We start from the raw sequence: 13,927 nt of genomic DNA on the forward strand, positions 1-13,927 counted from the left end.
GTGAGGCTACTCAAATGCTAGGTCCCACCGAGATTTCTCTCTCTGCACAGTTGGACAATGTAGGTGAGTGCTGTGACGGGACTTCAGGGAGGGTGCCTTCAGATTCCTTGTCAGAGGTTTCTTTGGAGCTTGCTTCTAGGCTCTGGGCCCGTGGACTCCATCGGCTGCTTCCTAGATGTGCCTGCAAAAGCAAGGGGAGATAATTAATGTATGGCAGTGACCTGTGAACGAGGTACGGTTGTCTGATGGATATTGCACTGCTGGATCCTCACTTGGTAGAGCAGTGCCAACCTGACTGTCTGCACAGGACCGGTCCCGGTCATCGCTGGCCAGCTGGATGGCTCTGTTTTCAAATTCTGAGAGAACTTTGAATTCCAGCATTCCTCCACCTATCTGCAACCTTTCCCTCCTGTTGTGAATCAGTTTGTCCTGCATAGATACAGATGGGGAGAGTGGATCAGGATGTCTGCCAGGCTAGATGATAAGTATGCCTGGAATGTGTGGATGATGAGTGGTCCCCTGGATAGAAGGAGGACAATGACGATGATTGTGAGAGAGTGAAAGGTGATGTCCCTTGCATTGGTAGTGAGTGAAGGCCCTGTGTGTGTGTGATTGCTTTGCAAATGTGAGTTGGGAGTGATGAAAACAGTGACTTACCCTGGCAGAATGGAGATCATTCATCCTTTTGCAGCACTGGGTGGCTGCCCTCCTCTGCAGGGCAGTTGCACTGACCACCACTGCCACCACCTCCCAAGCTGGGTTGGTGACATTGCTACCCATCTTGCAGTCAGAACAGGGGTAGAGCACATCCTGGGGAACCTCCACGGCATTATGCAGTTGCTCGAGGGACCCGTCGTCGAAGTTGGGGGGGCTGCAGCCTTTTTTCCTTTGCTGGCCGTGTCTGCCAAGCAGTGGTAGTGAGCTGGTGGTGATGAGAACTTTGCTGGCGGCTGCCTTCTAAAGATAACAGCCAGGATGATGGCGAGCCGGGCAAATGAGAGCCCGCCCACCATGGAAACAGCCTGTCTCATGGGAGTGAATATGTAATTAGGTGGTCATGCTTTATTAGTTTTCAGCAACCACAACTTATCTCAGCATTTCCAGGCTCCAGCGTGGTTACAAAAACAGCTCGGGTTCATCTGTCAATTTCTATAGACTGACACCATTTTAGAAAGTGCATGGCTATACACATCAGCTGTGATGAGACTCAGGGAGCAATAGGCTTAGTGAAGAAAATTCCACCACTAGGATGAGGTAACAGAGATGCTGTGGCATGAGATAGAATGGGAAATTGTGCTTAAAAAAATAGAGTTTAAAGTAGGTTTTCATCAAGTATGTTTCAGAATTGAGAGCAGCTTTTCTTTTTTGCATAAATTATAGGTTCATTGACTTTTAGTATCAGATCAATATCCCAAAATAAAAAGTAGCAAAAGCCTCTGATGAGGGACTATTTAAGGCAACCAATAAACTGGTGTGACTTCTTGTGCTGTACTTCATCATTTATACATTTTTAAAACAAAGCAGTTAGTTATACTTTCATTATTTTAGCTCAATTACCATTACAGTATCAGAAGTACATATTTAGAACATACTCGTTTAATAACAAATCATATTTGGTGCAGGATGACAGTACCAATAACTTACTACTGACAGTCACTGGAATATGAAATTAATCAAATAGAATCATAGAAAATTTACAACACTGAAGGAGGGCACTTGGCCCATTTTCTCCATGTCAGTTGATGAAGAGCTACCCTACCTTCCTGCACTTGTTCTATAGCCCTGCAGATCATGGCTCTTCAAGTAGACACACAAATACTTTTTAAACATAATGAAGGTTTCTGCCTCTACCACTCTATCAGGCAGAGTGTTCCAGGTACCTACCAACCTCTAGGTGAGAAAATGTTTGCTCATCTCCCTCCTAATCCTTCCACTAATTACTTATACATTCATGCTCCCTAGTTTTTGATCCCTATGCTAAGGTAAATAGGTTGTCATTATTTACGCCTAGGCCTCCTTTGATTTTAACTATTACTTGGTTATCCCTCCACTGCTACCACTTTTAGGTTAGTATGGTTTTATAGCTTAATTTCCATAACAATATAAGTATTTGCATAATGTAAATTTAGAACATGATCAAACGTGCAATTTGGTGAAGTATTGACAGAAATTGATAACTGAAATTGGATATAAAGTGGAGTCTTGCAAACTAGAAATAAATGATACAGGATTCTAGACAACAGATTTAAATGAGTACTAGAATACTGTGCACATGGTGTGAATGGGAATTGGAATTCAATCCACTGACTGTAAAAGGAAATTAAAATTCTACATTGTGTATATGACTAGAGCACTGAAATATTATGAGATGTATGGTACCTGAAACAGCAGTTAAATAAGGAGCCAATAAAATGTAATATATTGGATGGAAATGGACACTAAAATTCTGAAGTGGTGGTAACAATTGGAGCCATTGTAAGATGAGGTGTTGATTCCCTATCACCTATTTTATACTAACGCACAAATTCCAAATTACCCAAATCAGGCGCACATATGGCCCTGAATTCCATGGAAAGAGTATGAATGGCTGTCAGTGGCAGACTCAAATTCTGTGTGCTGGATATGAATGAGGCAATTTATTCTATGAACTAAGTGAATAGACACAAATTCCAGAGTGTGTGTGGCTGGAGCAATGGAATGGAGTTAAATTTATGTTCATTAGATTTTTCAACATGTGGGACTCCTTCAGAAATTAATTCGCTCACAATGATTCTCAGCGAAATATGAACATCCTTCTGAAGACACTGTCATAACAACCAAAAGTAATCAGAGATTTAAAAAAATTATCAAGTGAAATATTAATTCACAGGACAGAAATAATATTTTAGTGAGTTAACATGTACAGATAAATGCAGTAATTTTATGACCTTGAGTCTTGCTGGAATCCTCTTGTTGAATCACATATGAAGAATACAATGGAGGTGTTCTTTAAAGGGAACCTATGATTCTTATAAAATACTTCTCAGATTTGTTTCCCCACTATCAGGCTCACGTGGGGTCACTGTCTCTTTTATAGTGTTTCTTGCGCTTTGATGCAGTTTAGTTAACTTTTTCTACTCTGCTTGGATTCCTCTGAGATGGTGTCTGAGTGATGTGGTCTCTTACTCCTTGTCTTTTGCATTTGAGATTTTGTGTTCTTGGCTCAGAGCAGCGAACACATTGCCTCATTCAAATGATGTTTTCATGACCTGCAAGAGAAACAGCAAGAAATATCAGGGATAGCAGTTGGCGGAACACCTCAGATATGTCAGCAACTTTATTGCCTGGATTGGTATTTTGAACCATGTTGACCAGGGAGTTTTGTGTTTGTCAAATTATTGAATGCATCCATTTTCTAAGAAGGTACGCATTTATGTAGTACTTTTCATAACATCCCAAAGCACTCCACAAGTATATTTTGCAATATAGTCACCACTGTATCATAAGAAACAATCAATTTTCCAACACCATTACCCATGGACAGCAATGAGATAGTCACCAGTTTATCTGTTTTAGTGATGTTGGCTGATTCTCAAGTCTCTTTCTAGTTAACTGTGGTGCAACATGTGATAACCAATTTGTCATAAAGCCCTAAACAAGTGAATCAATCCTTCTAATGCAGGATAATGGACACAGAATATGAAGCTGAAATAGTGTTGCGGGAGAGTTGCTGTAAAACCATAATAGTCTGAAAGCATATTGTGGACCAGAAAATCTTGCCAATGTGCACCTTAAGCTACAAACCAGATATCAACACTTTAGGCTCTAAAAGGGAGAAACACTTTTATTTTACATTCAGATGTAGACTGATAAGTGGCAAGTAACATTGATGCCACACAAATGCCAGGCAATGACCATCTCCAATAAGAGAAAATATAACCAAATCCTTTTGACATTCAACAGCATTAGCAGTGCTGAATGCCCTCCCATCAACATCCTGGAGGTTACCATTGACCAGAAATTGAACTGGACCTGCCCTATAAATACTATGGCTATAAGAACAGGTCAGAAACTGGGAAGTCTGTGGAAAGTAACTCACCTCCTGAATCCCCAAGGCCTGTTCACCATTTACAAGGCACAAATCATAAGTAAGGTGGAATACTCTTCACTTGCCTGGATGATTGCAGCTCCATCTTTGATCAGGAACTCAACACCATGCAGGAAAAAGCAGCCCACTTGATTGGTTCCCATCCACTGCCTTAACCATTCACTCCCTCCAGCACCAACACACACTGGCAGCAGTGTGTACCATTTACAAGATGCACTGCAGAAACTCGACAACACCTTCCAAACCCACAAGTTCTTTAAGCTATAAGGACAAGGGCAGCAGAGGCATGAGAACACCGCCACCTGGAAGTTCCCCTCCAAGCTGCACACCATCCTGAACTAAATTGCTGTTGCTTCATTGTCGTTGGGTCAAGATCCTGGAACTCCTTTCCTATCAGTGCATGTACCTACATCAGATAGGCTGCAGTGGTTCAAGAAGGCAGCTCACCACCACCTCTCAGACAGGAAACAAATGCTGGCCTTGCCAATGGTGCTCACATGCCATAAAAAGGATAAAAAAGTAACATTATGTATATTTAAAATAACCTATCATTTAAAAGTTTGTACAATTTGTTTCTAATGTATTTTAAATCATTAAGGTTTCTATAAGTGTGAGTGAAAACAAATGGGGTTACTTTCCCTCAGGTTCTCCACTACCACAACTACTTTTGTTTGATGGGAAAAGTTTGTCATGTGATGGCTAGCTTGGTTATCCATTCAATAGCCTCCTGAAATGCAAGATGGTGAACAGGCCTCAGTGAGCAGGTTGATGTGATGTGTTCCATGCTCTGCGATGAACAGCCACAATTGCCCTTTGGGTCACCCCTTCTAGTCCACTTTCAGAGCAGGTAACTGCATCATCCATGCCCAGTCCAGATTCACTTGAGCCCTGAGGGACATCAATACCAGGGGCATCTTGATGACAATCGAAATGTGGTCTCCCTGTGTGGGCTAGTTCATTGAGAACTTGCCAGCTAATGTCATCAAAACGACAAATGAGAGTGGCCTCCCAGTTTGTAAAGCATCAAATATGTTCTCTTACTCATCCACTGTAACTTCAGCAGAAGAGCAACGGGAACCCTGGAACAACTTTGTAAATGCCTTCTTACTAGCTTTTCCGTGGTATTGCAGTGGAAGCTTCAGCTACACGTGGGAGAAAATATGTAGAAATTCACCCCACCCGAAACTTATTATGGCAGTGCCTAGTTTAAGGCTTCAACAGTGTACCGCTGAAATACAATAGAATATTAATCCTTCTGACTGAGAAATACAGGTAATAACATACCATACTTGCTTCATCCAGCAACCTTCATAACACTAAAAAGAAATCTTGGAAGTTGCAATAGAGTCAGAAGAAAAATTAAATGTAAAAAGAGCTCTCGAATACTGGATCAGCACTTCCTAATTAAATTGAGACTTTTGAGCTAAGGGCCAAAGGCCCATGGAGCATCTATTGTTTGTGAGTTGTACAGATGTTGGCTGAAAATTAATTTATAGCTGCAATGACTGACAAACTTGGGATTTGGTTTCTGTTTTTGCTCTCTTCAGAGAAATTCTCACTTAAAGTGATTCTTCTTTCATAATTTGAATGAATGTAAATAATAATTTATCACTATATTCAGAGTAGACAGATTTCATTACAAATTGGGGAAACTAAGTTACAGACCAACTAAGGCTGAAGAAAGTAAAATGGAAAAAATCTGATTCAGGAAGTCGTAATTAGTCAATGTCAAGCTTGGCTTTCAAATCCCTGTAGATTTTTAGAGGAAGTGAAAACTGCCAGGGGTAGGGCGTTTCACAATTAGAGGCTGAGACAGTCCCATGTGTTTTCATTTCAGCAAAGTGAGGTTACAGGGAGGAAGTACATTGTTATGATGACTTATTTTGAACTTGGACAAAACAAGAGAGGAAATTCAATGGATAAATGACCATTGTGCTATCTTCAAAATAAAGATAGACAAGAAAAGGTAAAGAGAATTTGGAGACAAGAAGGGAGCAAAGGATGAACTAAGAGATAAGAATGGTCACAAGAAAGCCTTTTTTGATATAGCAGGATTTAAACCTTGAAAATAATTGAAAACGTGTTGTCTTAAAGTGGATATTAATCTTTCTGGAGGCAACTTTTAGTGGTGTAATGTAAAGTTTCAGCGGAGAATGTAGATAATAATCCAGTGGATGAAGGTCTAAATATTGAACAAAAGGTCAGCGGTTAGATTTGTTGGATACTTTGGAAGCAACATAAAAAATGTTTCTAAACGGTTGAAACAACCAAATTTTTGGTCGCACTGAATGCTCTGTTGTAAACTAATTTGCATAATTAATCACAAGAAAATACAGAGGTCTAAAAAGGACAGTAATGGTGGGAGTGAAAAATTGAATGCAACTCAGAGTTAAGGGGTTGGGAACAATTAAAGGCAGTGTCACAATAGGCAACAACAATTCAGAAAGTCTTGAGATAGTTCAAAAGCCATTTCAGGCACTTAGCAATCTTTGCCAAGGCTGTAGGGAAAAGGGATTTAAAAACACACTGCAAAACAAAAGGGAAATGAAATCCTAGGTCTACGTATGAGTCTGTAGAACAAAGGTGGAGTAATAAACACCCAATCTCATAAGAAAAAGGAGTCGGTCATTTGGCCCGTCGAGCCTGCTCTGCCATTCTATAAGATCATGGTTGATCTGGCCATGGTTTTAACTCCACTTTCCTGCTTGCCCCCAATAATCTTTGGCTGCCTGGTAAATCAAAAATCTGTCTAACTGAGCCTTAAATGTATTCAGTGGCCCAGTCTTCACTGCCCTCTGGAATACTGAATTCCAAAGATTAACCACCGTCTGGCAGAAGAAGTTCCACCTCAGCTCCATCTTAATTGGGAGACCAATTGCTTTTAAATTGTGCCCCCTAGTTCTAGGTTCCCCAACAAGAGAAAACATCCTCTCCGCATCTATGACCACCTTTCATTCTTCTAAACTCCAATGACTAAAGTCCCAAACTGCTCAAATGTTCCTCATAAGACTACACCTTCATCCCTTTCATTCCAGGAATAAAGCTAGTGAACTTTCTCTGAACCATCTCCACTGCACGTATATCCCTCCTTAAGTGAGAAAACCAAAAATGTACACAGTATTGTAGGTGTGGGCTCACCAATGCCCTGTTCAATTGCAGTATCTCCATCTCCCTTGCAATAAAGGCCAACACTGAATTCGCCTTTCTAATTACTTGCTGTACCAGCATGCTAACTTTTGTTTCTTCTTGGACAAGGACATTCAGATCCCCCTGTACAGCAAAGTTCTGCAGCTACTCTCCATTTAAATAATATTCTACTGTCTGATGTTAGTGTAACTTGTGGTGATGCTGCTTGAGATACTGAAGAGGTAGTTGCCCTCTGTACCACTCTTTGGTACCATCTTTCCATAGACTAGCATTGCAAACAGCTCTGCAAAGAGGTTCAGCCAGGTTTTGAGGAACAACTGACTATTATTATCCTTGTGTGTTGCTGTTTCAAGCTGAATGTATTTGTAGATGATGGTACAGCTCTGCGTCTGCCTAGCCAAGACCTTAAAAAGATTGGCTCACATAATCATTGCCAGGTATGTGTACCAGGGCCTGCAGAAAGGTTAGTAGCAATTTGGCAGGTTTGGCCAATGCTAAGTCTTGATCAGCCTGCTAGTCACTATCAACATCCTGGAAGTTATCACTGACCAGAAACTGAACTAGATGAGCCATATAAATACTGTGGTTACAACAGCAGGTCAGAGAAAGAGAATTCTGTGGTGAGTAACTTACCTCTTGTCTCTCCATAGCCTGTCCATCATCTACAAGACACAAGTCAGGACTATGATGGAATACCCTCCACTTGCCTGGAGAAGTATGACTTCAACAACACTCAAGAAACTCAACGCCATCCAGGACAAAGCAATCTGTTTCATTGGCACCTCATCCACAACATTCAACATTCATTCCCTCCACCACCAACACACAGTGGTAGCAGCATGTACCATCTACAAGATGCACTGTAGGAACTCACCAAGGATCCTTCCACAGCACCTCCAAACCTGTGACCTCTACCAGGTCACAGCTAATCTATTATTTGGATCTACTGTAAGGGAATTTTAGCAATGCACTTAGCAAAGTGTAGTGTACTTAGAGCAAGTCAACGTGGTTTTACGAAAGGGAAATCTGATTTAACAAATTTATCAAAGTTTTTGAGTATGTAACTAGGATGGTAAATGAAGGGGAACCAGTATATGTCATATACTTGGATTTCCAAAAGGCATTTAATAAGGTGCCACACAAATGTTAATAGGCAAGGGTTCATGGGGTCTCGGGCAATACATGGCAATGGATAAAGGATTGGTTAATGGACATGAAGCAAAGAATGGGTATAAATGGGTCATTTTCAAGTTAGCAGACTGACTCATGAGTACCACAAGGATCAGTGCTGGGCCCTCAGCTTTTTATAATCTATATTCTCTTCATCTCAGTTATTAATAACGTATCTAAGTTCACCGATGCTGCAAAGCCAGGCAAGAAGGTAATTAAACCGAGAAGCTACAAAGAGAGAAAGACAGGTAAAGTGAGTAAGCAACAAGGTGGCTGATGGAATATAATGTCCAGAAGTTTGGTCGTAAGAATAGGAAAGCAGGATATTCTTTGAAAGATATGAAACTTGTAAATATTGATGTTCAGAGAGACCTGGGTGTGCTTGTACAAGGAATGTGGAAAATTAGCATGCAGGTACAGCAAGCATTTAGGAAGGCAAATGGCATATTGGCCTTCATTGAAAGGTGATTGGAGTATTGGAATAAAGAAGTCTTGCTACAATTGTATAGTTCTTTGGCGAGACCAAAACTGGAACACTGTGTGCAGTTTTGATCTCCATATTGAAGGAAGGATCGGCTTGCATTAAAGGCACTACCGAGAAGGTTCACTAGATTAGCCCCTGGGATGAAGGGTTGTCCTATGATATGGGATTGAGTAAATTGGGCTTATATTCCCTGGAGTTTAGAAGAATGAGAGGCAAATCATTGAAACATACAAGAAACTGAAGGAGGCTTGATAGGGCAGATGCTGAGAGATATTTTTCCCACTGGTCAGGAAATCTAAAACACGAGCAGCACAGTCTCAGGACAAGAGGCTGATCATTTAGGACTGAGATTTGGAGAAATTATTTCACTCCAATGGTTGTGAATCTTTGGAATTCTCTACCCAGAGGGCTGTGGACGATCCAACATTGAATCCATTTAAGGCTGGGTAGACAGATCTTTGGTCTTCCAGGGAATCCAGGGATAGGGGGAGCAGCTGGGAAAGTAGAGTGAAGCCCAAGATCAGCCAAGGTCATATCGAATGGCAGTGCAGGCTCAACAGACTGTATGGTACAGAGTCATAGAGGTCTACAGCACAGAAAAAGGCCCTTTGGCCCATCGTGTCTGCGCCAGTCAAACAAGTATCTAACTATTCTAATCCAATTTTCCAGCACTAGGCCCATAGTCTTCTATGCCATGGCATCGCAAGTGCACACCCAAATACTTCCTAAATGTTATGACGGTTTCTGCCTCTACCACCCTTTCAGGCAGTGAGTTCCAGATTCCCACCGCCCTCTGGGTGAAAAAATTTTTCTTCACATCCCCTCTAAGCCTCCTGCCCCTTACCTTAAATCTATGCCCCCTGGTTATTGATCCCTCCACCAAGGGGAAAAGTTCCATCCTATCTACCTTACCTATGCCCCTCATAATTTTATACACCTCAATCATGTCCCCCCTCAATCTTCTCTGCTCCAGGGAAAATAACCCCAGTCTATCCAATCTCTCCTCATCACTAAAACTCTTCAGCCCAGGCAACATCCTGGTAAATCTCCTCTGCACTCTCTCTAATGCAATCACATCTTTCCTATAATGCGGATTCCAGAACTGCATGTAATACTCTTGCTGTGGCCTAACCAGCGTTTTCTACAGCTCCAGCATAACCTCCCTGCTCTTATATTCTATGCTTCGGCTAATAAAGGCAAGTATCCCATATGCCTTCTTAACCATCTTATCTACCTGTCCCGCTATCTTAAGTGACCGGTGGACACGTAGCCCAAGGTCCCTCTGATCCTCAGTGCTTCCCAGGGTCCTACCATTCATCATGTATTCCTATGCCTTCTTTGTCCTGCCCAATTGCATCACCTCACACTTATCAGGATTATATTCCATTTGCCACTGATCAGCCACACACTGTCTATATCCTCCTGTAATCTAAGGCTGTCCTCGTCACTATTTACCACCTCACCAATTTTTGTATCATCTGCAAACTTATTGATCAACCCTCCTACATTAAAGCCTAAATCGTTTATGTATACCACAAACAGCAAGGGACCCAATACTGATGGAACCCCACTGGACACAGGCATCCAGTCACAAAAACACCCCTCGACCAACACCCTCTGCTTCCTGCCAATCAGCCAATTCTGGATACAATTTGCCAAATGGCCTTGGATCCCATGTGCTCTTACCTTCGTTATCAGTCTCCCATGCCAGACCTTATCAAAAGCCTTGCTGAAGTCCAAGTAGACTACGTCAAATGCATTGCCCTCATCTACAGACCTGCTCACCTCTTTGAAAAATTCAATCAAATTGGTCAGACATGATCTACCCTTAACAAAACCATGCTGACTGTCCTTGATTAATCCCTGCCTCTCCAATTGTAGATTAATTCTGTCCCTCAGAATCGCTTCCAATAGTTTCCCCACCACTGAGGTTAGACTGACTGTCCTGTAGTTCCTTTCTTCCTTCCTCCCTTCTTGAATAACGGTACCACATTGGCTGTCCTCCAGTCCTCTGGCACCTCTCCTGTGGCCAGAGAGCTACTGAAAATTATTGCCAGCGCCCCTGCTATTGCCTTCCTTACCTCACTCAACAGCCTGGATTACATTTCAGCCAGGCCTGGAGATTTATCTACTTTTAATCCTGCCAGACCACTAAGAACCTCCTCCCTTTCTTTGCCAATTTTTAAAATTATATCACAGTCCTTCTGCCTCATTACAAATCCATGTCATCACTCTCACTTGTGAACACCAACACAACATATTCATTTTGAACCCTACCTCCGTCTTCTGGCTCCACACACAAATTACCACTATGGTTCTTAACGGGCATTACTCTTTCCCTAATTATTCTCTTACTCTTAAGCTACTTGTAAAATAACTTTGGATTTTCCTTCATTTTACCTGCCAATGTTTTTTTCATGCCCCCTTTTAGCTCTCCTAATTTCCTTCTTAAGTTTCCCCCCTTGCACATTCTATACTCCTCCAGGGCTTCCGCTGCTTTGAGCTCTTGGTATCTGCCATAAGCCTCCCTTTTTCTCTTTATCCGACCATGTATATCCCTGGATTTGTTGGTCCCCACTCTTTGTCTTTATTGGAATATGTTGGCCCTGTACTCTCCCTATTTCCTTCTTGAATGAGTCCCACTGCTCTGACGCAGATTTACCTAAAAGTAGCTGCTCTCAGTCCAAATCATATCTGATCTTATTAAAATCAGCCTTCCCCCAATTTAGAACTCTTATTTCTGGCCCATCCTTGTCCTTTTCCATAACAACCTTGAATCTAACGGAATTATGAGCATTATCTGCAAAATGCTCCCCCACTGATACCTCTACCTCTTGCCTGGCTTCGTTCCCTAAAATTAAATCTAGGACCATAGATGGTGTACATATAAATATATTAAAGTCTTAAAGTGTAACTTTTAGAATTTATTACACTAATCTTTTGAGGGTTGAGGTTATCTTATGAACTTACAACAGTATACGTAACCAATTCTGTCGATTTATGTTTCTGAAGTTGAACATATAAAATCACATAATAGCCTCTAAATACATTTCTCAACATTTTTTTTTAAATTTTGGTGCAGTAATAGTACAGATGTTTCTAGATGGATGACTTTTTAACAGAAAAAAAGAAAATATATTATGACTTATGCTTTAAGTTTGAATTTAGGAATATATGGCCTCAATTGCTCAGTGCTCCTTATTTCCAAATCTGCTTCTTATCCAGACTCTGTTGGTCAGAAAACTTTTTCATCAATTGTGCATGAAGCCTATGCTTATTAATCTGTTCAGCATCTGGTCAGGAATTTTAAATGAAAATTTGCACAGGTTGCTGTACCAATGTGCAGAGCAATACAACAGTTCAATGTAAGCTTGTGGTGTATCATAGTTTTCTAGTGGTGCAATCCTTGTCTCAGCATTATCTTCACAGTGTGCTAATGTGGAAATGTTGAGTGGGGTTCAAAATCTATCTGCAAGAAATTTGATTTTGTTTTTAAATGGATGGAGCATTAACCTTTAGAGCTGGGGAAGCAGGTGAATTCTTGGTTCAGGAAGAGTTGGGAGTACAAAGAAACCTGAATAGTAAAGGGGAAAAAGTGAAACACTAAGAAAATAATGCTGATAATCAAATGTTTTGCTCATAAATTAGGAAACAACCACCAAGACCTAGAAACGTGCCATCACGATATTTAGATGAGCAGGCGCACGATGTTCTCGGATGTGCACCCACCATTAATTAATCAGCTAGTGAAGGCCCTTGAGGCAGCAATTGACTGCAATTTTTCAGGGCCTGTGCAATCTTCAGGACATCACATGGGTTCAACGGGTAGGAGACATTTGTATAAACCTCATGCACTGGCAGGATAAAAGGGGTGAGCAGGGTCATGAGTGGTATGTGTTAGATATTTAATTGTGAAAGTTACTGACACTTGCCTATGTGAGCAGGAATACTTCAAAACACTTCACAGCTGCTTGGACAGGAGTAATAGGCTTCAGGTCAGGACTCTACAGTAAAGATCATTTTTGGGGCCTGCAGGTTTCAGGAAGCTTTCCTTTAGCCTGGGAATGGGAGTTGTGCTATCCCCTGGAGGCACCTCCCCTGAGGAGGAAGGGAGAGCCAGAAGGGGGAGGAAGCCAGGAGCACATTCAGCTTCCAGGACTGAGATGAGGAGAAATTATTTCACTCAAATGGTTGTGAATCTTTGGAATTCTCTACCCCAGAGGGCTGTGGATGATCCAACATTGAATACATTTAAGGCTGGGTAGACAGATCTTTGGTCTCTCAGGGAATCCAGGGATAGGGGGAACAGGTGGGAAAGTAGAGTTGAAGCCCAAGGTCAGCCAAGTCATATTCAATGGCAGTGCAGGCTCAATGGGCTGTATGGTACACTCCTGCTCCTCTTTCATTTTCTTAATTGGAGGCCTGTGGGTTGCTGGTTGCTCACCCCCTCACCATCACTTTCAAAATTGAGACACAATCCTGAAGCATTGGAAGATTGAGACACCAGCTGGGAGTACTATATTCAAAGTGCACCCGCACCTAATATTGCTCCCATGGGTGATTCAAAATCCAACCCTCTGAATTGTACCACATTTCTGTAGAGTCGGAGGAGCTTTATCTTGCTTTAAATTTGCTATACCTAGTCTGGAAGTTCTTAGTGCCCAGAATGGAAGTGTTCTGATCTGCAAAATTAACATTGTTCACCGTGATGAGCTCAAAAGTAAATTGGATAAAATATCATCTAAGAATTGAAGTAGTATTTTTTGTCCTAAAGTTTACTTATTGCAGATTAATAAATTAGTTCACATATCTTATCAATCTGTTATCATTTATGTATTGGTATAATTGATGAATATTAACTCAAGAAATCCAATCATAAATGTAGTGAGCTGGCTCCTCCTTACCTTTAGATTTTTTGCAACAACAAAATTCACAACAAAGTACCAGTGCAATAATCAGAAGCAGTAAAGCTATTGCTCCACAGATGTAGATCCACCAAGGAAAAGTGGGATTGGAGTCTTTTTCTGCAAGACACATGC

The 13,927-nt window shown here is 41.3% G+C and overlaps 1 long non-coding RNA gene across 1 annotated transcript; it reads right to left on the reverse strand.

Annotated features, from left to right (window-relative positions):
* Positions 1 to 3,207: 3,207 nt before the first annotated feature.
* LOC121279675 lies at positions 3,208 to 13,872 on the reverse strand. Its single transcript, XR_005943468.1, has 3 exons — positions 13,793 to 13,872; positions 7,868 to 7,896; positions 3,208 to 3,248 (listed from the first exon to the last, which is right to left on the reverse strand). It is a non-coding gene; the product is annotated as an uncharacterized LOC121279675 (long non-coding RNA).
* Positions 13,873 to 13,927: the final 55 nt, after the last annotated feature.

This window comes from Carcharodon carcharias, chromosome 7, assembly GCF_017639515.1.
Source record: "Carcharodon carcharias isolate sCarCar2 chromosome 7, sCarCar2.pri, whole genome shotgun sequence".
Classification (NCBI taxonomy): domain Eukaryota; kingdom Metazoa; phylum Chordata; class Chondrichthyes; order Lamniformes; family Lamnidae; genus Carcharodon; species Carcharodon carcharias.